The 27961-nt window shown below is 41.9% G+C and overlaps 2 long non-coding RNA genes across 2 annotated transcripts in view; both read right to left on the bottom strand.

The window, feature by feature from the left end:
* The window catches only part of LOC140843103 (uncharacterized), a 32403-nt gene extending 31386 nt beyond the window's left edge, over positions 1 to 1017 (bottom strand). The window contains exon 1 of the long non-coding RNA XR_012120581.1: positions 923 to 1017. This is a non-coding gene — a long non-coding RNA (uncharacterized lncRNA). The remainder of the gene's footprint in view (positions 1 to 922) is intronic.
* Positions 1018 to 7788: 6771 nt separating this feature from the next.
* On the bottom strand, positions 7789 to 27684 carry LOC140843106 (uncharacterized). Its single transcript, XR_012120586.1, has 3 exons — positions 27284 to 27684; positions 11320 to 11403; positions 7789 to 9219 (listed from the first exon to the last, which is right to left on the bottom strand). It is a non-coding gene; the product is annotated as an uncharacterized lncRNA (long non-coding RNA).
* Positions 27685 to 27961: the final 277 nt, after the last annotated feature.

Below are 27961 nucleotides of genomic sequence, written 5' to 3' on the forward strand. Positions count from 1 at the left end.
GAGGCCTGAGAACCTACGTTCCTAACAAGTTCCCCAGTGATAATGAATCACTGCCTAAGGTGACAGTTCTCAAACTTGACAGACACTGGGGCCAAGAAGGGTAAGGCGAGTTTGCTCCTTTCATTCCTCAGTTGCTTTGCTTCTCCTTCTCAGTCCACTGGGTTAACCCCCCACCAGGGGAAGGAATCCGCAGTTTATCAGAATAGTGTAGCTGCCACTTCATGAGGCTTCTCCCCCAATACTGACCACATTCTTTCACGGGACTGTTAATGCACAGTGATGGTTTTTGTCCCCAGAAAGCTACGTAATATGTAATAGGTCATAACACAAATTTTAGAACTCAGAAGCTCAGAAGCCATACTGGACCCAAGCACTGACTATTTCTCATCCTAAATTAGGTCCATTCACATTGTCCAAAAGAGCCCATTAAAGATTCTTCAATGAAATTAAGCGACCTCATTGAGATATTCCAATAAAATATCAAGAATAAAAATATTCCTAATATGAGTATAAACCTTCTCCCATCACAAATTTCCCAGGTTGAATTTACAACTCCAAAACTAAATTCCCTGAATATTAAAGTCTAAAATCCAATTATCTTTTGCCTTGTGTTAAAATCAGAAGTGAAAATCCCAACTGTTATTCTCCCTGATTTCTTAGTCTCCTGAGTCCCTGAATATTCACGTTTAGGTAGGGCTGTGTTTCTTTTGGCAGCCACAGGCGAGTTCTCCCACTGAAACAGGTGTACTTCTCTTAAGGTCTCGAATGTTCAACTGCTCTCGTGCGCCTCACTTTTTAGATCAAAGCAAACACTAAAGATGGCCCGAGTACTGGTCTCACACCCACTTGTTTGAGAAAACACATCAATCCTTAGCAGTTAGTAGATATTCCAGGCAAAATCATATCCCCAAGACCTACTTACTATTGCCGAAGACCACAGCAGAGACTCAGCCGTATCTGTGAGGGGCCATAGACAGTGGACCCTGGACTGCAGCTGTGACCTGACGCCGGTCATTCTAAGTCTTTGCGGGAAGAACGTGACCTTTATGACACCATAGGTCACCAAGTTGGGGGAGGGGAGAGGAAGTCCAATGATCATACCGTCTCAACAATTAGAGGGTAGAATTGGAGGCACGGCTCCCTTCTAATAAAGTTTAGAAATCTGCAGTGACAGCAGTCCTGGGCACTGGCTCTTATTTTACCGTCTTTATTTCCAATCCAACATATTGAAAACATTTTCATTTCCATTTGCCTTGGAGCCCTGTTTCTGGCCTCCCGCTGCTGAAGGGAATGTGGGTTCTGCCTAGTGACTCAGTCTCCCCTCTCGCTCTCTGGTGAAGAGGCACTTTCCGTTCTAGGAAACAGAGGTGGTCATTACTGTTTCCTATTCTGAGGTTACTCAGACCCAGAATCCTGCCTCCTGAGCAAGATCTCTCCCTTGGTTCACATTAGCTTCAGTTGGGAAATCACTCAGCAGATCCCTGAACGGAAGCTCCTGCTGCTTCCAAAACCTGTGCCCTGGGGCCCACGAGCAACGGGACTTCTGCCGGGTCCCCCTCAACACCCCTACTTCCTCAGCTTGTGAATGGTCCAGGCTCCAGGCACCTTTCTTTGAGCTCCATCTTGTTCTGCAGCCATGGAATATGATTTGAATACTCTTTTCTCTTTTCAGAAAAATTCAGGAAGTGTTATTGTCATTACCCTTATTGAGGTAAAATTTACACACAATAAAATTCACCATTTTTAAGTATACGGTTTGATAAGATTTGACATATGTATAGTCATGTAACCACCAGGATGAGCAAACAGTTCCATCATCCCCACAAAATTCCCTTGTGTTTCTTTGAAGCCGATATGTTTCCCCACCCACAGGATTCACTCATCTGCTCTCTGTCGCTATATTTTTGCCTCTTCTAGAGTTTTATATAAATGAGTCATATAATATGTAGTCTTACAGGTCTGGCTTCATTCACTTACCATATTTTTTAAGATTCAGCATGCTATTGCATGTAACAATAGTAGTCCATTTTTACCCCTAAATAATATTATGGTATGGATATACCGAAAGTGGTTTTGTTCATTTACCAGTTAATATACATCTGGGTAGTTTCCAGTTTGAGGCCATTTTGAACAACACTGCTATTAATATAGACATTCAAGTCTTTCTGTGCACACATTTTTTAATTGTCTTGGATAAACACCTAGCAGTGGGATTGCTGGGCTATATCTTAAGTATATACTTAACTATTTAAAGAACTGCCAAACTGTTTCCTAAAGGGTCTGTTATCACTTAGCTTTAAGTGTGTAATACCAGCAATGTGTAGCATTCTAGTTGCTCCACAATCCCCCATCATTTGATTTTGACTGTCTTCTTAGTACTTGACACCCTAGTGGATATCTTGTATTATCTTATTTGGATTTTAATCTGCATTTCCTAATGACTAATGATGCTGAGCATCTTTTCATGTGCTTATTTCCCAAGCATCTACCTTCTTCTGTAAAGTATCTGTTTAAATCTTTTGTCTACTTTTTTAAATTCAGGTTGTCTTGTTATTGCATTGTGAAAGTTTTTTATATATGCTGAAAACAAATAATTTTACATATGTCTTGTAAATATCTTCTTCCAGACTGTGGTTTGCCTTTGTATTTTCTTAACAATGTCATTTAAAAAGCAGCAGTTTTTAATTTGGATTTTCAAGTTCGTATCTAAAGAATTTTTGCCTACCCAAAAGTCAAAAAAATTATTTTCCTAATTTTTTTCTAGAAATTTTGTAGTTCAGCTCTTATATTTAGGTCTATGATTCATTTTAAGTGAATTTTTGTATGTGGTGTGGGATAAAAGTAAAAGTGTTTTTCTCCCCATATAAATTTGTCCTTGCACCACTTGTTTAAAAACCTACCCCTTCTCCATTGAATTACCTTGGTACTTTGGTCAAAAATCTTTGCTCATTTTCTTCCCAATGGGTTTCAGCCCTGGGCAAGTTCGCTATGGATTCAGTGTGACCAAAGAAAATGACAGCAAAACGTTCTTGGGGTGAAAGGGTTATACCCAACTTTATTTCCAGGGTGGCAGGTCAATTACTAGAATCCTGTTTACTCAGAGCAAGTCTACATGTAGCAAGCCGGTCTCTGCCTCTGGGCCCCTTGGTCCCCATGGCCATCCTCTGGGCCTCTCTGCCTGCACAGTCGTCCCGCACAGCCGTCCTCTGGGCCTCTGTCATTGGCACTGCCACCATTCCAGCCTCTGCTCTGCTCTCCTGCAGCCTTGCAGCTGTGCCACCATGTTGTACCCAGAGCACTGGGAAGAGCTCTTTATATAGAGTCAATAATAGCTTATTGCCTAAAGATGTGAAGTGGTAGCGTAGCAACAAGCCAGTTACATCATCAGGTGGTTTAAGTTCAATGAGGATGCTGGCCATAGGAACCCCACACTCATATATGAGGTCTCTTTCTGACCTTTCTGTTCTGATCCATTAATACATATGTCTGTTCTTATGCCACTTACCCCACTGTCACTGTTACATATAGCTTTATTGAAAGTCTTAAAATTATGGTGAGTCCTCTAACTTTATTTGTCTTTTTTTTTTGTATTGTCTATTCTAGGCCTTTGCATTATTATATAAATTTTTTAATCACCTTGTCAACTTCTACAAAATTCCTGCAGAAATTTATATTGAGATTGCTTGGTGCTTATAGACCAATTTGAAGGGAAACAACAATATTGAGTGTTCCAATCTATGAACACAGTATGTGTCTCTATTAGGTTTTTTTAAAAAAATTTTTCTCAGTAATACTTTGCAGTTTCAGCATACAGGTCTCACATATAGTTTGTTAAATTTATCTTAACTATTTCATGTTTTTCAATGCTTTTGCAAATGGTATTTTAAAATTTCAGTTTCCCATTGTTCATCTGCAACTATGAGAGAGACTTTTTTGTCTGTTTATAGGGTGAGTTATAATAATTGATTTCTAATATTGAATCAACCTTGCATTTCTAGGATAAACCCCACTTGGTCATTAATATATTAGACTTTTTCCAAGTTATTTTATTTAACTTGCTAAAATTATGTTCAGGATTTTTACACCTATATTCACAGGGAGTATTGGTCTGTAGTCTTCTTTTGCAGTGTTTTTGTCTGATTTGAGCACCAGGGTAGTGCTAACCTCATAAACTGAATTGAGGAATATCACCTTCTCTTCCATTTTTATAGAAGAATTTCTATAGGATTGGTATTCTTCCTTTTTTAAATGTTTCAGAGAATTCACAGGGAAGCCATCTGGGCTTGGAATTTTCTTGTTCTTGATGCTTTTTTTAAGTTTCTCAATTAGGAATTAATTCCTTTCATAGACATAGGCTGTTTATTTAACATTTGAGTTTATCTATTTCTTCTTGATTGAAATCCAGTAATTTGTGTCTTTTAAAGAAATTATCCACTTCATTTAAGCAATAGAATTTATTGACATATGTTTTTCATTATTTTCTTTTATTATACTCTTAATATCTGGAATGATTTCCTTTTTATCCCTGATACTGGTAATTTGCATTTTCTCTCCTGTTTTCCTGGTAAGGCTGACTAGAGGTTTGTGGATAAAAAGAGTTCCTGTGGCCAGGATTCCCACCTGGCCCTGGTTGACTAGCTCACTGCACACCTGTGGGCAATACATGGCTGTTGACTCTATATAAAGAGCTCCACCCAGTGCTCTGGTCATGACACGGTGGCACAGCTCTAAGGCTGCAGGAGAGTAGAGCAGAGGCTGGAGTGGTGGCAGCACCGAGGACAGAGGCCCAGAGGACAGCTGTGTGGGATGATTGTGCAAGAGAGGCCCAGAGGACAGCTGTGTGGGATGGCTGTGCAGGCAGAGAGGCCCAGAGGCAGAGACTGGCTTGCTGCATGCAGACTCACTCTGAGTGAACGGGATTTTGGTGATTGACCTGCCACCGTGGAATTAAAGTTGGTATAACCCTTTCACCCCAAGAACATTTTGTTGTCAATTTCTTTGGTCACATTGAATCCACAGTGAACTTGCCCAGGGCTGAAACCCATTGGCAAGAAAAGGTTAATCTATGTTATCGATCTTTCCAAGGATTATTAGGTGTGCTTCCTATTACTGCTACAATAAATTATCACAAACTTAGTGGCTTAACATAACATAAAGTTATTCCCTTAGAGTTCTGCAAGTCAGAACTTCAAAATCAATGACTGAGCTGAAGTCATGGAGTTAGCAGGGCCAATTTCTCCTGGAGGTTCTGAGGGAAACATCCATTTTTATTGTCTTTTCAATTTCTAGAAGCTACCTGCATTCTTTGGCCCATGACCACTTCTGTGTCTTTCAAGTTGTTTCTTGTTAAGATCCTTAAGCAATCACACCTGCAAAGTCCCTTTTACCATGGAAAGTAACATATTCCCAGGTCCCAGAGCTCAGCACATGGACATCCTTAGAAGACTCAGCATTCTACAGCTTTTGATTGCACTGTTTTTCTCTATTGTTTGTCCATTTCCTATTTTACTGATTTCCAATGCTACTTCTATTATTTCCTTCTTTTTGCTTTAGATTTAGTCTGCTCTTTTTTCCTAGTTTCTTGAAGTGGAAGCTTAGATTTTTTTTATCTGAAATACTCCTTTTTTTATATGAAAAGCATCAAATGCTATAAAGTACCCTCTACACACTGCTTTAAATACATCTCAAAATTTTTGGTTATGTTGTGTTTTTATTTTCATTTACTTCAAAACATTATTTTTTATCTTCTTTGACCCATGTGTTATTTTTAAAATATGTTCTTAATTTGTAATTTTCTAGATATATTTCTCTGGTTTATTTCTAATGAATTCCATGTGTACTAATTTAATTCTGTTATATGAATTTGAGACTTGTAAGCTTTTCACGACTTATTTTACGACTCACAGTCTTGAAGGGTCTTCCATGTTTGAAAACACATGTCTGCTGTTTTTAAAACATATATTCTGCTATTTTGGAATGAAGTATTCTATAAATATCAATTAGGTCAACTTGACGAGTAATGTTTAAATTTTCTGTGTCTTCACTCATTTTCTGTCTACTTTTTCTACCAATTACAGAGAAGTATGTTGAAATCTTCAATTATTATTGTGGATTAGCCTCTTCTTTTGGTTCCATAAGCCCTTGCTTCATGGATTGTGACTCTCTACTATTAGGTTCACGCCTAGTTAGGATAGTTATATCCTTTTAGTGAATTGGCCACTTAATCATTATGTAATGTTCCTCTCTGTCCCTAATAGCCTTGTTGAGTTTTCAAAATAGTCTAAATAAGGAGCAGAAGCTGTGTGGCTGATCTGACCCTGCCTATTTATGCCTAGCATATCATTTTAAAGCTAAAACCTCACACATGAAATATTTTTAGAACACATGAAATGTAGCTTCTTTTGCTTTTCAAAATCTTAGACTGTAGATTTGCAGCCAGGCAACCACACAAAAATTGTTCCCTATACCTACAAGCTGACACAGGAAAGCACTGTCTTGTCCATCTCATCCACACCTTGCCTCAGCTCCCTCTGTTTACTGAGGCCACTACACGGCTTGCACGTTTGTAAGACTGGCACTTGCTGCCCTGCCTGAGTACCAGCAGCTGCTTGCCTGTGGATAAACTTGTCATTAGCAGCTAGGCCAAAAGTCCCCTCTACCTGTGCCTACTAAAATCTAAGCCCTAAGTTTGCCAGCCCAACTTCACCCATAAAGTCAATTGTGTACCTATAAAAGCCAGCCATATGAACACCCAGGGTAAAAGAAAAAATCATGTGACCCAGGCTTATTCCATCTAAGGTCTAAAACCTATCAATCAAAACCTTGTGTTTTGAACTACCCAAAGCCAACTGCTTGTCTGTCTCTTAAAGGTTTGGGACTGTGCTCCAAATGGAGGGGAGAAGGATGCTGTGTGTTGGACTTCCACAAGCTCAGTCACCCTCCTGTGCTGATGCCAATCAAAACTGATCACAAGGAATGTGTAATAAGGCCTATTTTCACCACCATCCAGACCCACACTGGTCTTGGAACTTTTTTTCTATACCTCTCACCTCTCCATAAGTCAAGGTCCCTTGTTCAATTTCATGAGGGAAGAGCTCACTAGTGCGCTGCAGCGGTGACAAGGGCAGAAGCTGTCCCACAAAGGACAGTTTGGGAGGAGGTGTGACCACACCCGGGATCCCAGTGGGTGTCCCTCCAAGGATGAGCTGCAGTCAGTGGGTAGGCGGCAGCCTGTGGAGAGCTCTGCTTCTCTCTGCAGCAGCTGCTGCCATCCCCTATCAGTCCCTTGTTATATAGCCTCCAGCTGCCTCCACAGCTGCGACCAGTACCTCCTTCTGCTTTCTACCCCCCGCCCCCCACCCTCACACTCTTTTCTGGGGAGGAAGACAGGGTGGTCAGCCTCTTCTTCCATTTCTTTTCATCTTTATGATGACATGTGCTATGCTCTAGTCCCCTCAGGGTCTTTCTTTGTGATTCTTAAGGACCTAATATGGAAATAAACAAAAGGAAAACAAAAATGAATATTAACCATTTCTTTTTCTGTCTATCTGGATCTCCTAACTGGGAGAAGGTTCCAGACATACAGGAAACTACAAATTACACTGAGATAATTATTTCAAGATGCTAGGTCAGTACCCAGGCTTGCCCACACTGCCCCAAAGGGGATTTCATAATCCTTCTAAACACACATCCATTAGAGCCATCCCACACATGGGAAGCCGTCAACCATCCAGTCCTAGTCAGTCAGGAGGTTTTACAAACAAAGACACTATGGCTGGGAATGTCTGAGACACACTGTTTATTAGAAGCGGGAATGGGATTCAACTCCAAGCTGCTGAACCATCACCTGGGCTGACTTGACAGGATTGGCTGGCAGCCTAGACCCGCATATAGGGCAGAGGCCGAGCAGGACACTCACTTCTAAAATGACACTGCCACTGGGGAAGATGGAAGAGGAAGGACAGGACTAAGCTGGACTGCTTCTGCTCCAGGTGTGGGTGAGCTGGCCCCTGGTGTCTCAACACCCTCCCCCCAGAGCACCATGTCCCAGTGGAGCTCCTTAACATGCCTTTTCAGTGTTTCTCATTCAAAGACATTTTCCAAAACTAAGAAGTTTCCACAGAGCCAGAGGCTGCAGCAGGTACTAAAATCCCAGCCTTCAATGTCATTCCCCATCTTGGCTATTCTTTAGTTAGCTGTAATATGATCTTTTAAAACTGTTCAGATGAGCAGAGGGTGTGTTTTGATGGAACTCTGAGGAAATCCTCATATGTTTCACAGGTATGGGAAAAATTAATGGTGATTGGGAGATCTTGAAATACTGTCCTCGCACTTACAAGCCCAGAGAAAACGGATGCCTGGTGGGGTTGTCAAAGTTGGTGAAGGACAAGAGCCACATGTGGTTTTTATCCCCCAGCTGACTTTTCAGATTCAAGGCTTACACATGACGGATCATCCTAAAGGCACTTTACTTTGGCTATTCCTATCACCTGTTGTAATTACGGCTGGATCCTAAAGACGCCCTGAATAAGGTCCAGATCAAAGCAGTAGGGTCAGCATCTGCGGCTTCCTGAAATACTCTTTCTCCAGATAACTATACAGTCAACGTGCTGTCCAGATGCAACCACTCTCCAGTTACAGCACAGCTGCCAAGCCTCATTCCATACCACAGCCTTCTTCCCTCATGACGCAGCAGCCCCACTGGTCTGTATGGCTCTCAAGCGCACAGAGGTTTCCACGGCCTTTGAATCTGCTGTTCCCTCTGCCTGGAACATTCTCGCCCAAATCTGTGCATCCTCGTCATTCCAGCCACTCTCCCTCACCAGCCATTCTAAAGAAGTTATCTGGGACCTCACCTTCCCACCTTCATGTTTTATTTTCTTCATACCAATTATTTCCTTATTTATTCATTATTTTACTGTCTCTGGCACTAGAAGGTAAGTTCTGTGAGAGCAGGCATCTCGTCTTGTTCACTGCTGTACCCTGAGCACCTACAACAGTGCCTGGCACATAGTAAACACTCAAGAACTATTTCTTAGAAACAGGTGAGGGAAAGGATGATGGTGGCTGAAATGTGTAGCAACGCTCTATGTGGGGCCAGCTGCTCCAGAAGCACATGCAGAAGAACCCACAAACTTGCAGTGTCGGAGCCTCGGCAGGGAACACCAGCACATCAGCCCAGCCATCCCCTTGCTAAAGGGACAGCTTCTGGGCTCACAGCTGAAAGAAAGAATGATAGGATTTGTGCTGACAGAATTGCATATGTCACATACAAGCTGGTTTTCAAGGTAGTGAGGACAGCTATGGGGCTTCTTCATTTTAGGTATAGCTACCATTTCCTAACCCAATGGTGACCCAGGTTTAATGACTGTAGCTTTTCATATTCCTCTTTGAAGTATTATCCAAAGACTGTGGCCTGTCTTGGTTTGCAGAAGTTGGAAAGAGAGTCTGGACAAGGTTGAAAGGCCCTCTGACACACCACGAGAGGGTTAGGTCGAGGTCCTAAGTCTTCACAGTACAATGTGGTGGACTTCATTAAGCTTACAAGCAACTGCCATTCATGTGCTTCATTTATAAGAATTTGAGTGTTGATGGAACCTTCCCTAGGGGTCCTCTGGTCCAGCTTTCTACCAAGTGTGACACCTTCCATGACATGGCCAGCAAATAACTGTCTAGCATTTGCATGAATAGACTCAACTACATTGCAGGGCAGGCAGCCCATATTTTAACCCATTTTTCCTGAGACTTTCCAATAGAATTGATTCTGTATTGTACTTTTAAAAACCTCTGTGGACAGTTGGTAGGTATTTTTAAGTTTGGGGTTTGCCATATGGAGTGAAATATTTAGAAATGTTTAGAGCTATTTTGTCCCTTATGAAACTGAGACTGAGAATAACCTAAGAGAAAATATAACACCATTGGCATCCCCATTCATAAACACATTCTGCTTGGCACTTCTCTGACTTTCTGTGAGGTGAGGGAGCCTGGGGTTTACATTGCATTTGCATGTTATCCCACTGTGATAGGAAATTATTTCTCCTTAGCCAACTTTTATCATGCAGATTGCTCTAAAATCAGATTGAAGCTGTTTGTTTTGATTGATTAGTTCTGCCTTTTTAAAAAGATCACAACTTATCACTGAGAATAAAGCTGAAGAAGCAATTACAACACTTATGGGCTTCTGAGAGTGTTTTAACAAGAAGTTGGGCAAAAACAACTGCTATATAAAGGTGAGACAGAAACAAACTTCTTTAAAATCATGACTAAATCTGTCATATGACCCAAGGGATAATGGAATTTAATTAAATGCAATTAAGTTGTGCTGTGCAGCACTGAGCACCGGTCCATTAAATGCCAGCTTGTCCAGGAGGATAGAGAGGGAATAGAACTTGAGGTTACCACTCAAGGCACCCATAGAAGCCTGGCCTTCTGCTCCCAACTACGGAAATCATTTAATGTGTCCACTTCAGGCTCTGGCCAAGTGTCTGTGGGATGCTTACAGGGATAAGAGCTTTAGAGAGATGCTATATATATTCTGGGCTTTGGGACCGGGCGTGCTGGTATGAGTGCCAACTGAGCATTTACTAGTTTCGTGACCTTGGGCACGTTTTTTAACTTCTGCGTTTGTTTCCTCATCTGTCACATGGCAATACTATTTTTCTTGCAAGACTTTTGGGAAGATTAGAGATTATATATGTAAAGCTCCTAGAACAGTGTGCAGCCCTCTGCAGAATGTGCAAGCTGCGGGGTCTGGTTTCTTTGCCCAGCTGAAGACACTGGCTAAGCTCGCAACTTTCAGAGGTTCCTAAATTTACCCCGATGTAAGGTGACCTTGGAGGCTTTGCGCCAGGACAAGTTTTTCTGGCCCTTGGTTCTTTAGCAAAGGCTGCGGCCCTGCAACGGGGCTGATTTCTGGCACGGGGCTGAGCCCCACGCGGCGCAGACAAAACGCCCTGGAGAAGACGAGTGGGAGCAGGCGAAGGGAGAAAATCCGGGATAATGTGTTTAATTTGATCCGTTCCCTGGAGTCATTAAAATGCATACGCCCCCGGACTCTAAAATTCTTAAGCTGAAATAATCAGTCCAACAGGCTTTTTGCTGAAGATAATGGAAGCACACTTTCCGATGCGTCCCAAAGCTCAGGCCTGTTGAAATACTGCCCTCTTGCGTTGCGGGACCGGAGCAGCCTCTTCGGAACCGGCTCAGCCTCTCTGACAGGCTTCCAAACTAATCCTAAGAGCGAGGCCGACCCTGGACGATGCACATGCACGTACTCGGTGGAGGTGGGGTAGAGGGCCAGGAGTCGGATCCCTTACTCACGTGGTGGAGAAACACAAACGTCAGTCGTTCGTTTTCCAGAGGTCCCCAGTTGAACCCTAAGGAATGATTGACATCTACAGTATCCTGTCAACAAGGGAGAAGAAAAATACTTCAGCGAACTGACCAAACTCCATAGGAATTCCCTGTTACCCTCCCTCTTTGCCTCCCTCTTATTTTCACCGCTATTACATTTTTTAATAGTGTGGATATTGTATGGTTTTGTATTCTTTTAAAAATAAGTGATACTGTGAGTATGTCACCATGTCAACAAAAATGGCTCAGAAATGCATATATTGCATAATATTTCACCACCAGGATGAGTTAGTATTCTTGGGAAAGGGTTGGTCCAGGAGCTGGAAGGACATGAGAGGGAGCAGGTATCAGCTGGTGCAGGAGGACTGGGGTTAGTTACTGGGGACGTGATGGTCCTGTCTTCCCTCTGGAGAGGGTCAGCACATTGTAAAGAGGAGTGCAGATATAGGAAACACCCCCGAAGTGTTCCCTACTTTAGCTTAGGCTCAGCTCCATTCAGGAATGGGGCAAACATTGTCTTCAGCATGGATTTTGCTGAGAGACTAGAAATGTAGAACATTCTTCATGAATATGGCAACACAAAGAGCTGATATTTAAACAGTGATAACTGAAGCAAGAGGTGCGTAGAATAATAAATCGAACTTCTTCAAATTGATAGTGTATAACTATTACCTATTTTAATGCACCACATAGTGCACACAGTTGGAAATAAATACAATTAAGATAATTCTGGAAAAGATGATGTTTAGCTGGCTCTTTACAAGTTCTGAGTATGAGAAACCACAATAGTAGGTCCTTCCTGAATGTTTTTATATAATAGTACCTAGAAGGGTTCTTCAACTCAAACCTTCATGAAGATAACAAAAGGATTGGATGGGAATATCAGGGACCTTGTAAGAAATTAGACCCACATATAACTTAGTATATAAACAACTCATTACAAGGTCCTGATCATCTCTTTTGCCTCTTTCATTAAGATTTCATGAGAATGTTACCCATTAAGAGTTTGCAGGGGTTGACCTCTCTTTGCTGTATCTCAGACGGCTCTACCACCACAACCCCCATAGGGTGGGCATGTACACTTGCTTCAAGACCCTGTTAAAAATCACAGATGTTTCAGAATGTTTGATTTTGTATTTGTATTTACATTCTTTAAACAATTTCTATGAAAGAATAAAAAACAAACAAAAAACACCTGAAAATTCTCCTTGGTCTGACATTTTCTTGTTTGTTTGTTTTTTTGAGAGGGCATCTCTCATATTTATTGATCAAATGGTTGTTAACAACAGTAAAATTCTGTATAGGGGAGTCAATGCTCAATGCGCAATCATTAATCCACCCCAAGCCTAATTCTCAACAGTCTCCAATCTTCTGAAGCATAACAAACAGGTTCTTACATGGTGCACAAGTTCTTACATAGTGAATAAGTTCTTACATGGTGAACAGTGCAAGGGCAGTCATATCACAGAAACTTTGGTTTTGATCACGCATTATGAACTATAAACAATCAGGTCAAATATGATTATTTGTTTTATTTTTATACTTGATTTATATGTGAATCCCACATTTCTCCCTTATTATTATTATTTTTTTTTAATAAAATGCGGAAGTGGTAGGTAGATGCAAGATAAACGTAGAAAACATAATTTAGTGCTGTAAGAGGACAAATGTAGATGATCAGGTCTGTGCCTATAGACTAAGTATTAATCCAAGCTAGACAAGGGCAACAAAACATCCACAGATGCAGAAGATTTCTCTCAAAACTGGGGGGTGAGGTTCTAAGCCTCACCTCTGTTGATCCCCAATTTCTCACCTGATGGCCCCCCTGCGACTGTGCCTGTCTTAGGTTGTTCCTCCCTTGAGGAATCTTACCCGTCTCTGGCTAACCAGTCATATTTCGGGGCCAAACAGGGAAATGTAAAGTTGGTAAGTGAGAGAGAAGAAATATTCTTTGAAAAGGTTAGCTTTTTACTTCTTTGCAGATTTATGCCCTGTGGCTTCTATGCCCAGCATTTGTCTTGAGGTATCTTTACCACTTGGAAGAATTATGATACTCAGTAATTTTCATATGAGGCACGAATTCTACTAAAGGGTTGTAATCAGGAAGGAAGAAGAAAAGCTATAGAAGTAGCAGACGGAAGAAAACATGGGAGGATTTATTATTTCTTTGACAAATCTTCTTGTAGAGTAACATAAGCATGTATAGGTTTTAAACTACTAATTAAATTGCATACACACATTAACATAATAGGAATAAAGCTACATAACCAAAGCAGACCTACAATTACCAGCCATATCCAGTGAAACCAAAGAAAACCAGTTAGGCACCCTAGGCATTTGTGAAAATTTATCAATGATATGATGGATATTGTCTAACTGAATTTGAATAGTTTGAGAAAAATCAGACAAATTAAAACAACACATTCCTGGGAACTGTTCACATCCCATATGTTCTTTTAACAGTAGATAGTCTATAGTCGCACGATTTTGGAGTGCTGCAACTTGCACTTCATCTAATTCTTGGTTGAGTTCCAACAGTATAGATCCAGTCAAATTTGTTGTTCTACTGTATGCACAGGCCAGCTTAGATATCTCCTTCTTCATTCCAATGGCAAGTCCAGGAACTGGTGGGATGAACGCAGCTACAACTGCAACAGCGCCAGGATCTTTGTTGAAGTTTTTGATGATCATCTTCTGGAATGACTCTTGCAGAGGATGTTGATGTTGGAAGTTCTTCATATCGTATCTTAATTCGTTTTCTGGGTAGCCAAATTAGGCTTTGATCCTCTGTATAAACACAAACAAACCCTTTGCCCACACTTTGATATGACCTTTATACCATTGTGAAGAACTTATTGGAGATCACCACACAGGAACTGCTTTTTTTTTTTTAAGAGAAAGGAATATTATCAGAAAAATGTACTTTCATAGCTCATCATCTGACACCCTTTAAATGATCAAAATTAAGGATATGTAAAGCATGCATTAATCATTGATTTGCAGTTAGTTTTATCCTATCAGAGAGTAATCCCCCTTTTCTTTCTCTTTTTTTTTTGTTATCATTAATCTACAGTTACATGAAGAATATTATATTTACTAGCCTCTCCCCTATACCAAGTCCCCCCCACAAACTCCATTACAGTCACTGTCCATCAGCATAGCAAAATGTTGTAGAATCACTACTTGTCTTCTCTGTGTTGCACAGCCCTCCCTTTTCTCCCCCCCCATTATGCATGCTAATCATAATACCCCCTTTCTTCTTCCCCCCTCCTTATACCACCCAACCCACCCATCCTCCCCAGTCCCTTTCCCTTTGGTAACTGTTAGTCCATTCTTGGGTTCTGTGATTCTGCTGCTGTTTTGTTCCTTCAGTTTTTCCTTTGTTCTTATACTCCACAGATGAGTGAAATCATTTGGTATTTGTCTTTCTCTGCTTGGCTTATTTCACTGAGCATAATACCCTCTAGCTCCATCCATGTTGTTGCAAATGGTAGGATTTGTTTTCTTCTTATGGCTGAATAATATTCCATTGTGTATATGTACCACATCTTCTTTATCCATTCATCTACTGATGGACACTTAGGTTGCTTCCAATTCTTGGCTATTGTAAATAGTGCTGCAATAAACATAGGGGTGCATCTGTCTTTTTCAAACTGGAGTCCTGCATTCTTAGGGTAAATTCCTAGAAGTGGAATTCCTGGGTCAAATGGTAAGTCTATTTTGAGCATTTTGAGCAACCTCCATACTGCTTTCCACAATGGTTGAACTAATTTACATTCCCACCAGCAATGTAGAAGAGTTCTCCTTTCTCCACAACCTCGCCAACATTTGTTGTTGTTTGTCTTTTGGATGGTAGCCATCCTTACTGGTGTGAGGTAATACCTCATTGTGGTTTTAATTTGCATTTCTCTGATAAGTAGCAATCTGGAGCATCTTTCCATGGGTCTGTTGGCCATCTGAATTTCTTCTTTGGAGAACTGTCTGTTCAGTTCCTCTGCCCATTTTTTAATTGGATTATTTGTTTTTTGTTTGTCAAGGTGGGTGAGCTCTTTATATATTTTGGATGTCAAACCTTTAACGGATCTGTCATTTATAAATATATTCTCCCATACTGTAGGGTATCTTTTTGTTCTATTGATGGTGTCTTTTGCTGTACAGAAGCTTTTCAGCTTCATATAGTCCCACTTGTTCATTTTTGCTTTTGTTTTCCTTGCCCAGGGAGATATGTTCAAGAAGAGGTCACTCATGTTCATGTCTAAGAGATTTTTGCCTATGTTTTTTTCTAAGAGTTTTATGGTTTCATGACTTACATTCAGGTCTTTGATCCATTTCGAATTTACTTTTGTGTATGGGCTTAGACAATGGTCCAGTTTCATTCTCTTACATGTAGCTGACCAGTTTTGCCAGCACCATCTGTTGAAGAGACTGTCATTTCCCCATTGTATGTCCATGGCTCCTTTATCAAATATTAATTGACCATATATGTTTGGGTTAATGTCTGGAGTCTCTAATCTGTTCCACTGGTCTGTGGCTCTGTTCTTGTGCCAGTACCAAATTGTCTTGATTACTATGGCTTTGTAGTAGAGCTTGAAGTTGGGGAGTGCGATCTCCCCCACTTTATTCTTCTTTCTCAGGATTGCTTTGGCTATTCGGGGTCTTTGGTGTTTCCATATGAATTTTTGAACTATTTGTTCCAGTTCATTGAAGAATGTTGCTGGTAATTTGATAGGGATTGCATCAAATCTGTATATTGCTTTGGGCAGGATGGCCATTTTGATGATATTAATTCTTCCTAGCCAGGAGCATGGGATGAGTTTCCATTTGTTAGTGTCCCCTTTAATTTCTCTTAAGAGTGACTTGTAGTTTTCAGGGTATAGGTCTTTCACTTCTTTGGTTAGGTTTCTTCCTAGGTATTTTATTCTTTTTGATGCAATTGTGAATGGAGTTGCTTTCCTGATTTCTCTTTCTACTGGCTCATTGTTAGTGTATAGGAAAGCTACAGATTTCTGTGTGTTAATTTTGTATCCTGCAACTTTGCTGTATTCCGATATCAGTTCTAGTAGTTTTGGAGTGGAGTCTTTAGGGTTTTTATGTACAATATCATGTCATCTGCAAATAGTGACAGTTTAACTTCCTCTTTACCAATCTGGATTCCTTGTATTTCTTTGTTTTGTCTGATTGCCATGGCTAGGACTCCAGTACTATGTTAAATAACAGTGGGGAGAGTGGGCATCCCTGTCTTGTTCCCGATCTCAGAGGAAATGCTTTCAGCTTCTCGCTGTTCAGTATGATGTTGGCTGTGGGTTTATCATATATGGCCTTTATTATGTTGAGGTACTTGCCATCTATGCCCATTTTGCTGAGAGTTTTTATCATGAATGGATGCTGAATTTTGTCGAATGCTTTTTCAGCATCTATGGAGATGATCGTGTGGTTTTTGTCTTTCTTTTTGTTGATGTGGTTGATGATGTTGATGGATTTTCGAATGTTATACCATCCTTGCATCCCTGGGATGAATCCCACTTGGTCACGCTGTATAATCCTTTTGATATATTTTTGAATTCGGTTTGCTAATATTTTATTGAGTATTTTTGCATCTACATTCATCAGGGATATTGGTCTGTAATTTTCTTTTTTGGTGGGGTCTTTGCCTGGTTTTGGTATTAGGGTGATGTTGGCTTCATTAAATGAGTTTGGGAGTATTCCCTCCTCTTCTATTTTTTGGAAAACTTTTAAGAGAATAGGTATTATGACTTCTCTGTGTGTCTGATAAAATTCCGAGGTAAATCCATCTGGCCTGGGGGTTTTGTTCTTGGGCAGTTTTTTGATTACCGTTTCAATTTCTTTGCTCGTAATTGGTTTGTTTAACTTTTGTGTTTCTTCCTTGGTCAGTCTTGGGAGGTTGTATTTTTCTAGGAAGTTGTCCATTTCTTCTAGGCTTTCCAGCTTGTTAGCATATAGGTTTTCATAGTAGTCTTTAATAATTCTTTGTATTTCTGTGGAGTCTGTCGTGATTTTTCCATTCTCATTTCTGATTCTGTTGATGTGTGTTGACTCTCTTTTTCTCTTAATAAGTTTGGCTAGAGGCTTATCTATTTTGTTTATTTTCTCAAAGAACCAGCCTTGTTTTAATTGATTTTTGCTATTGTTTTATTCTTCTCAATTTTGTTTATTTCTTCTCTGATCTTTATTATGTCCCTCCTTCTGCTGACTTTAGGCCACATTTGTTCTTCTTTTCCCAGTTTCGATAATTGTGATGTTAGACTATTCATTTGGGATTGTTCTTCCCTCTTCAAGTGTGCCTGGATCGCTATATACTTTCCTCTTAAGATTGCTTCTGCTGCATGCCACAGAATTTGAGGCTTTGTGTTATTGTTGTCATTTGTTTCCATATATTCCTTGATCTCTATTTTAATTTGTTCATTGATCCATTGATTATTTAGGAGCATGTTATTAAGCCTTCATTGTTTGTGAGCCTTTTTGTTTTCTTTGTAGAATTTACTTCTAGTTTTATACCTTTGTGGTCTGAAAAGTTGGTTGGTAGAATTTCAATATTTTGGAATTTACTGAGGCTCTTTTTGTGAGCTAGTATGTGGTCTATTCTGGAGAATGTTCCATGTGCACTTGAGAAGAATGTATATCCTGTTGCTTTTGGATGTAGAGTTCTATAGATGTCTATTAGGTCCATCTGTTCTAGGGTGTTGTTCAGTGCCTCCGTGTCCTTACTTATTTTCTTCCCGGTTAATCTATCCTTTGGGGTGAGTGGTGTGTTGATGTCTCCTAAAATGAATGCATTGCCGTCTATTTCCCCCTTTAGGTCTGTTAGTATTTGTTTCTCACATGCTGGTGCTCCTGTGCTGGGTGCATATATATATTTAGAATGGTTATATTCTCTTGTTGGACTGAGCCCTTTATCATTATGTAATGTCCTTCTTTATCTCTTGTTACTTTCTTTGTTTTGAAGTCTATTTTGTCTGATATTAGGACTGCATCCCCTGCTTTCTTCACGCTGTTGTTTGCCTGAAATATGTTTTTCCATCCCTTGACTTTTAGTCTGTGCATGTCTTTGGGTTTGAGGTGAGTTTCTTGTAAGCAGCATATAGATGGGTCTTGCTTTTTTATCCATTCTATTACTCTGTGTCTTTTGATTGGTGCATTAAGTCCATTTACATTTAGGGTGACTATTGAGAGATATGTACTTATTGCCATTGCAGGCTTTAAATTCGTGGTCACCAAAGGTTCAAGGTTAGCTTCCTTAGTATCTTACTGCCTAAGTTAGCTCACTTATTGAGCTGTTATATACACTGTCTGGAAATTCTTTTCTTCTCTCCCTTCTTATTCCTCCTCCTCCATTCTTTATATGTTGGTTGTTTTATTCTGTGCTCTTTCATGTTTCCTTTAACTGCTTTTAGTGGGTAGTTGATTTTATTTTTTGCCTTTAGTTAGTATTTGGTTGGTCTGCTTTCTTTGCTGTGATTTTATTTTCTCTGGCAACATCTGTTTAGCCTTAAGAGTGCTGCCATCTAGAGCAGTCCCTCTAAAATACCCTGTAGAGGTGGTTTGTGGGAGGCAAATTCCCTCAACTTTTGCTTGTCTGGGAATTAATCCCTCCTTCATATTTAAATGATAATCGTGCTGGATACAGTATCCTTGGTTCAAGGCCCTTCTGTTTCAGTGCATTAAATATATCATGCCATTCTCTTCTGGCCTGTAAGGTTTCTGTTGAGAAGTCTGATGATATAGCCTGATGGGTTTTCCTTTATAGGTGATGTTTTTCTCTCTAGCTGCCTTTAAAACTCTTTCCTTGTCCTTGATCTTTGCCATTTTAATTATTATGTGTCTTGGTGTTGTCCTCCTTGGGTCCTTTCTGTTGGGAGTTCTGTGTATTTGCATGGTCTGTTTGATTATTTCCTCCCCCAGTTTAGGGAAGTTTTCAGCAACTATTTCTTCAAAGACACTTTCTATCCCTTTTTCTCTCTCTTCTTCTGGTACCCCCTATAATACGGATATTGTTCCTTTTTAATTGGTCACAGAGTTCTCTTAGTATTGTTTCATTCATGGAGATCCTTTTATCTCTGTGTCAGCTTCTATGCGTTCCTGTTCTCTGGTTTCTATTCTATCAATGGCCTCTTGCATCTTATCCATTCTGCTTATAAATCCTTCCAGAGTTTGTTTCACTTCTGTAATCTCCCTCCGGACGTCTGTAATCTCCCTTTGGGCATCTGTAATCTCCCTCCAGACTTCATCCCTTAGCTCTTGTATATTTCTCTGCATCTCCGTCAGCATCTTTATGATTTTTATTTTGAATTCTTTTTCAGGAAGACTGGCTAGGTCTGTCTCTTTCTTAGGTGTTGTCTCTGTGATCTTTGTCTGCCTGAAATTTTGCCTTTTCATGGTGATAGAGATAGTTTGCAGAGCTGGGGCGAGTGACAGCTGGAAGAACTTTCCTTCTTGTTGGTTTGTGGCCTTCCTCTCCTGGGAGAACAGCAACCTCTAGTGGCTTGTGCTGGACAGCTGCACACAGACAGGGCTTCTGATTCCTGCCCAGCTGCTATGGAGTTTATCTCAGCTGTTGCTGTGGGCATGGCCTGCCTCGGGCTCCTGCTCTGATATGGTGGAGCTGCATTGGAGGGGGAGCAACCGGGAGGCTATTTATCTCCATGAGGGGCCTCTGTGCTCCCTGCTGCCCAGGGGGTTAGAGTGCCCAGAGTTCCCCAGATTCCCTGCTACTGGACTAAGTGTCCCCGGATGCTTCCATCCAGCAGTGGGGTCCCTGTCCCTTTAGACTTCCAAAAAGCACTCACTTTTCTTTGTCCCCAGGGCACCAGCCACAGGGACCTGCTCACAGGTCTTACTGTCCTGTTTCCCTAGTATCCAAGACCCCACACATGCACTGTGTCTGTGCTCTGGTCCGGATGGCTAGAGCTGGGTGTTTAGCAGTCCTGGGCTCCCTCTCCCCCATTGCTTGGACTCCTCTCCTCCAGCCCGGAGCTGGGGTGTGGGGCACTCAGGTCCCACCAGGCTGGGGCTTCTATCTCACCCCCTTCATGAGGCGCTGGGTTCTCGCAGGTGTGGATGTGGTCTGGATGTTGTCCTGTGTCTTCTGGTCTCTCTTTTAGGAAGAGTTGTCTTTGTTATATTTTCATAAATATATGTGGTTTTGGGAGGAGATTTCTGCTGCTCTTCTCATGCCACCATCTTGGCTCCACCTCTTTTGGTCTGACATTTATAAAGAAAATAACTTGCTTTGTTTACCATTGTCTGAGGCATCCTCTCCCTGGCTTTGTCCCCTGGTCTTCCACTTTGTCTAATTTCTGATGCAGACTCTCCATTTAGGGTTGGTTTTCTATCTCTCATCTGCCCCTTTTGGACCCAATGCTGTGGCCTCTGCCCTGGAATTTGGTCTTATCCCCATTGCTCTATGTCCTCATGCCACAGGCCAGCCTATATCTTTTCCCTACTATTTTGCTTATCTCTTCATCTCCAACCACCTCAGAACCTCAGGCTAAGCCTGCAGTACCATTAATTTGTTCATGATTCTGCCATTTGAGCAGGTTGTGCAGGCACAGCACACCTCTGTTCCCTGGGCTACCCACTGGGGTGGCTTGACTGGAGCTGGAGGATCTACCTCCAAGACGGCCTTCCTCACACAGTTGGCAAGTTGGTGTTGGCTGGAAGCCGGGACTCAGCTTGAGCTCTCCTCTGTGTGGCCTCTCCGGATGGCAAGGTCGAGCTGCTCATGGTGTGGCCATCTTAGGACAGTTGGGCTTCTTTCATGGAAGCTGGTTTCCTCCAGAGAGCAAAAGTGGAAGCTCTTGGGCCTTATTAATGCCTAGATTAAGAAGTCTCAAAGTGTCTCTTCCACTACATTTTATCTTTTTTATCTTTCAAAGGAGTCACAAGGCCTGCACAGATTTAAAGGCAGGGAAAAGATCCCCCACTTGCTGGGAGCATCACATGGAAGCCCAGAAGCACTGCTGCAGCTATCTTTGGAAATAAAATGTACTATATGTACTCCTGCCGATCCTATTCCAGCTGAAACTTTCAGAACCTCAGCCCAAAAATGAGACTTGTGGACCTTTCTGGACCTGGATGAGTTTTTGGACAGGAAGACTCTTTCAGTAGGCCTCATGAACTATGCCGCCTGATTAATTTAATGGCTGTGATATATACAATTGTTTCTCTCTGTGGCCTGAGCATTTTAGGTCTATCCTCTTCAGCACCCATGCTCCCTCTCCCACGACTAACTTTTTATTTTGCACTGTTTTAAACTCCCCTTTCAGATCAGTCAATTCCTGCTTGCACTCTGAATTGAAAGTGGCTTTTCCATTAAACAATGCCATGACTCATAATATAACACAACCCAACATCCAACTGCAGGCAGGAGCTCCCTGGCTTTGTGGGGGTTCCCTGACTCCCACAAGACCTCCGAGTCAAGCCTGTGAAAACCAGGGCACACAACTTTGCACTCACATGACCAGAGCAAAGCAAGTGAGAGTCTCTCGGTGAGAAAGAGCGAGTGCTATGCTTATGATCGTAGGAGAAGCGAGTGCTCCACTTACTGCTGCTGTGTAACAAACTGCCCCCAAACCTTCATGGCCTAAAACCACAACCATCCTACAATACCTTATAGGTTATGTGAATCAGGAATTCTTTTAGGCCTGACTGGGCAATTCTTCAGCTTCGGGGGGGGGGGGTCACTGAGTGGTTCAGCTGGCAGATGGCATGATTGAGGGCTCCAGGACAGCATCTCTTGCAGGTCTGGCACCTGGGCAGGTTGACTGGAAGGCTGGGCTCAGTTGGAACTGCCCACTGGAGTCCTACATGTGGCCTCGCCAGCAAGGGTCTCAGGGTACTTGTACTCATGGGGAGGCTGGCTCTCCCCCAGCAAGTGTTCCAGGAGAAGTGGACAAACGCTGCCTGGCCTTTTCCCATGTAGCCTTGGAAATCACACATGTCACTTCAGACACAGTCTATTCATCATTAGAAAGTCATAGCCCAGTCCAGATTCAAGGGCGTGGGTTAGACACCACACCTTGGTGGGAGGATGATAAGGTCATGCTATAGAAGAGCTTGTTTCAGTCTTTGGAACATGCTGTCTGCCGTAACTGGTTTGGGCCTTGGCAAGAGTCAAGTTAAATGAAATTCTGTCCTCCCTTCCTGTGTGTCTAGTCCCGTGCCTCTCCTCGTTTTTGTTGCCCTTACCCTCAGTTCCACTTTGTTCTCCTGACGTTTCCTGGAGCTTTCTCCCCTACAGAGCTTACCTTCTTTAAGTTCCACTTCCTCCAATCCTCCAACCCCACTGGACCACTGGAGGCAGCACTTTAAGTTGCAAAGAGCACTGAACTGAAAAGTCACGTCCCAGCATTTCCTCAATGAGCTGGATTATTCTAGGCAAGTTACAACTATTGCAGTATCCTCGTTTACACAATACAGGGAAGTGGGTTCAGGGCATAAGATAAAATCATTTTCAGCATCAGTTCTAATGCTCTGAAACCTAATCTGAATTAAGGAGTAAATGGATGGCTGCAAAAGATTATGATTTAACCCCACTAAAAATATTTACTTAGCATCTACCTTAAACAATTCCAGGTCACTACAGGAGGAGGAGTTTGAACATTCCAGTGGCAGGCACAAGTAGGTAAAATATTAACAAAAGTATGAAGGATGTCACTGATGATGACTGACCTTGAATGGTCCCTTGTAAATAAATAATCTAAGAAATGTATTCTGAGTTCCTTCAATAATGTGACAGTTCACTGAATGTTAAGATGGATTTGGAATTGAGGCATAATTTAACAGGTTCTTTTTTCAGTATGCAAGGCAAAGGAAGTAACTATGAGGACTTAGGGTTCAGTGTCAGGGCCAGCAAGAGACATAGTCTGGCTTGTGAGAAGGATAAACTCACACAAGCAACATCACATGTGGCACCTGCAGCCACACTCCTTGAGGAAAACCATGTTATATGCAAATGTTAATAGAGAAAAGAACTTCACAGAAATACTCCATTCTTCCCCTCGCATTCTGAAGAGACAATGACAAAGCTCGTGTTTTGTGGATGGTATATGGAGACCTGCTTCTTTGTTATGCCTGTGTTGGTTTTGGGCCCTAAACAGGAGAGGACATTGCCATGTACCAGGTAGCTAGAGGTGTATCCTCCCCAACCTCCTCTGTTATTACAACCTAATCACTTAAATAGCAGATCAGCAGGGGAAACAACCCTAATTTCCAATCTGTTGACAGGGCTGACTGTGGTACCCTGAGTTAATCTAGGAAGGAATATCTAGAAAGCCAACTAAGCTTGAGTTTTCTCATATGTAAGAGACATGCAGAGGTATTATAAAGATCACATGAAAAAGCATGGGTGAGTCAACAGGCCTAACACAGTGCCTGGCACTTAGCAAATGCTCAGCGACCCTTTTGCAAATATGTGCTTAAATCCAGACACGTTCTCATGGGAGACATCACTAGTGACACTGTAAAATTTTTTCCATGGGATCAGTGTGCACTCTTTGGAAACATGGTTTGTTTTCACTCAGCGTCATATGATGCAGAACATTTTCTAGCAAAAACTAAACTTGTACCCTACTCTCAGCCCTGAGTCAGAATGCCATTTTTGGGGGCGTTACTTTTTTTAAGTACTTTTTTAGATAACAGGGAATTCAGAAGAAAAAAACCCAACAATACAACCATTTTTTGGTTAAGTTAAATATGGTTTGTAGATTTTATTAATAAAATTGATTGTTACTAAACATGATCTTTGAATAATTTGCATATGAACATTTTTGTTATCTTTATATTCTTTGCATTTGAACAGTTCCAGTTGGCCAGTTTGCAAGTAAACATAATTAATGCTTATTTCTATAATAATCCCCAAGTTTCAAAGGCTTAACACAATAATTTAGTTTTTGATCATGCAATGTCCTATAAAGTTTAAGCAATTCCCCTCATCAGCTCTACTATAAGTAGTGACTCAGGGATATGTGTTCTTTCCATCCAGTTCCGAATGGAACAAGTCACCAGTGAAGATGAAAGCAGAGAGTAGGGAAACATATAGACAGTTTTGTGTTCAACCTGCAAGTAGCACAGCCATTCCTTCCCACATCTCATCGTCCAGAGTGCTGACACCTGGCCTGAACTGCCTGTGAGGCCATCTGGGAAGGGTGGCCTTTCTTTGTGTTTGTGTCTAGAAAAAAGAAATTACTTGGCAGACTCCTAACAACTGAAAGGGCCATTTACAAATGAGCTGTTCCTTGTGCTTCCTCACTCAGCCCAGCTTTACACTGGCGGATGCTCTCACGGCTCTGCCGCCTCAGAGCAGACCTGATGGGGAGTATGGCTATCAGACGCAACCTGTTACATTAGAACAACCACTTTGTTCATACTTGATAAATTGCCGTGTGAACATCTTTCATTGTTTTTGCTGTATGTAACCTTTAACTGTTTACATGTATCAGCTTTGTCTCACCAGCTAGGAGGTAACTTGAGACCAAAGTTGTGTGTTTCCCCAGCACCTGGCATAGTAGAAGGCACAGCAGAAGCATCTGAGAAGCTCATGCAGGCCTAATGTCACCTCCGTACCTCAGTTTCCTCCTTTGCAACATCAGGGGCTTGGCGGGAAAATATCTAAGGGCTTACGCAGCACTGTGATTCCACACGTCACTGGGCATTGCTTTTCCAGGCCCGTTGTCAAAAAGCTTCGTAAACTTTTCCTGCAAAGCCTAAGTCACCGAATGCCACAGGGTAAATGTAGTCACCTGCTCACCAGCTAACCACTCCAAACGCATGTGAAGGAAAACTGCATTTTAAAGTGACAAAAAGCCATTACTATAAAATGACTAATAAAGCAGCAAAGAGCTGTAAAGTGATTCTTGTCCAAAGTCATTAATCAACTGATGCACTTTGAAGAGGCACTTCCTTATGCATATTGCTAGTCATTTATTCAAATCAAGTAAATATTGTCCACACTGTCCACTGAGAAAGTACATGGCAATTAACTAAGGAATTGAGCAGATCAAACTTCTAGGAGAAATTTTACAATAAAGCATTTCTGAGGCATTGGGTGAGCTTCACAGGCTGTGCCCCACATTTGTTCATCTTGGGCCTCCTTGGGTTCTGTCTAGTGGTCTAAGGCCCTGACGTTTAAGGTGACCTCCAGCTGTCTCAGGGTCAGGTGCTCTCAGGTATGGGAACAATACTACTCAAAAGGCAATAGCTTGGTGACAAAGACTCTGACATCATTCATACTTTCTTTTAAGTAAAGGACTTGCCTCCCTTTCTGGTTTATCAAATAGATAGTTACTTTGCAGAATCAAATGCCTCGAACTTAGGTGCATTTTGCTTGAATATAGTGACACCTCATAGGATGTACTCTTCCAGGCTTATCCTAAAGCTGTTACTGCTACCGAGAGGATGAACACAGGAACGGTGGTTCTGAGACCTGCCACCCACGATCTCTTACCAGTTAGAAGGAAATGCTCAAAACAGCTTCAAACATGAGGCTACTGGAAAATTATAAATAGTGATCCACTTTATCATTAGCAGGATATAATAATAGCTGGAGATAGCACAGAGCAATCTATGGGTGCCCAGTGCCAGTGAGAACAAAATTTAGAGCAGGTTCTATCTACCCAACGGCAAAACATCTAGTAAATTCAGGTAGTTTCCTTTTTCAAGCACATCCTTTAAATTCAAGTAAGCAGACAAATTTCTTCCTTTCTTATGGACTATTACAACATCCTAGAAACACTGCCTGGGACTTACTTTCCTCAGAACTTTTGTGGCCTGATTTTGCAAACTGGCTTCAAATAGGTGTACACATACATATTCAGAAACACACACAGTGACACCCAGGTAGGAAGTTCCTTCCCTTTTTGCTGCATCCTCCAAACACATACAGGGTTCCCTGATTCCTCAGAAGGAATATTTCTAAGGCCTCTACAAGTGTGGAAGAATGCATCCCTTTGAAGAAATGATACCACTAGAAGGAAGGCTCTACAAGGCAGGACCTCAGCCCATTCCTCCTTTCACTCTTGTCATAATTTAATACAGTTGTCAAATGACAAATGAATGACCTTAGGACTGGAATAATTGGTGAATAAATGCTTTATATACATGTTTAATGACCATCTGTCCTTCTTGCTCACATTCACTGAGACTCTGTATGTGTCACCACAGCTTTTACCTCCTAAAGCTCACCTGGCCCACACATTTCTCTCCACCTCCATTCCCTCCCCACTTCTGCATTTGCCCCACTCTGATCCTCTGACTGCACAGGGGCCCTAGTGCTCTGATACACCCAAACCCTCCCTCCAGCTGATTCCCAGTGTCCTTTGACCCACGTCAAGTCCTTAATATGGACCTCAAAGTCCGGCCCCCACCAATCTCTTTAACCTCATCTCTCTCCATTGTTCCACACTTCTTTCTCAGCAAAGAAGCTGGACCTCTTCCAGTCCTGTGGAGTGCCAGCACCCTGCCCAGCCCTCGGCCTTTGCCTGGGCTGCTTTCAGCACATGGCCAGCTTGCCCACCCTCACCCCTCCAGCTTGCTCCTGCTCCTCCAGCAGGTATCCATTTAAATGTTACAACCTTGAGAAAGTCTTTCCTCCCTCCCCAGACTAAGTTGGGGCCCCGATTTTATTTTCTCATGGCACATCATACTTTTCCTTCATAGCATTTCTCATCTGCAGCTGAAAAATTGTCTGCTCATGTGCTCAACAGACTCCCATCTGTACAGCACAAGTTGAGTTAGGGGCCTGGTTTCTGGAACCGGACCACACAAAGCACAGCCTAGCTCTGCGGTTTACTGGCGTCCTGGGTAAGTCACTTCACTGCTCCATGCTTCCATTGCTTCACCTGCCAGCTGGGGTTAATAATAGCATCTATGTCTCAGGGTCACTTTGGGCCTTAGATTGATAGCAAGAAGCACTCACCTGGCATGTAGTAAGCACTCAGGGGGAACTCGGAGGTGATAGCAAGAAAACCTTAGGGAGGAGCAATGGCTTGTTTGCTGAAAGAATGAATTTGTTCGGCTCTACAGACGTGGAGTCCTGCCATTGTTATTTAGACTTTCTAGTCTTCAGCCTTGTCTTGCTTGACCAAAAAATCTCAATGACTTCAATTTCTTATAAATAAGAGTAAAGTTAAAGCAGAACTGGATGCCCCATTTTCTTACATGTGGAAAAGTGTGCCAGAAGAGCAAAGACTACACCATCCTCATTCCCACTGCAGAGAGGTGGCACAGGAAACACAGACTTCCTCCCAGGACGATGCAGAGGAAGCAGGGCCAGGGAGCCCTCCTTAGGCTCTCCTTGCCCCGTGCAAACACAGTCTCCCCAGGTCCAGAGACTGACAGTCTAGCACTTTATCCCCTGGGTAAAATATTAGCCCTTAGCAAATGAAGGGACCACGAGTTTTCTGTCAGGTGAGCAGGTAATATTTAAAGCTGGGCAACAGCTGACATGCTAAAGCAGATCCACAGTAGGAGCAGTGAAGTCGCTGCCAGGCATGAGCTCGGCGCCTAATTAATCAAAACACCCCCTACCCTGTGTGCAGTCAATGCATTTTCTCTACTTCAGCTCAGTGCCACATGCAAGTGTATATTCCTGCTA

Source organism: Manis javanica, chromosome 8 (assembly GCF_040802235.1).
Source record: "Manis javanica isolate MJ-LG chromosome 8, MJ_LKY, whole genome shotgun sequence".
NCBI lineage: Eukaryota > Metazoa > Chordata > Mammalia > Pholidota > Manidae > Manis > Manis javanica.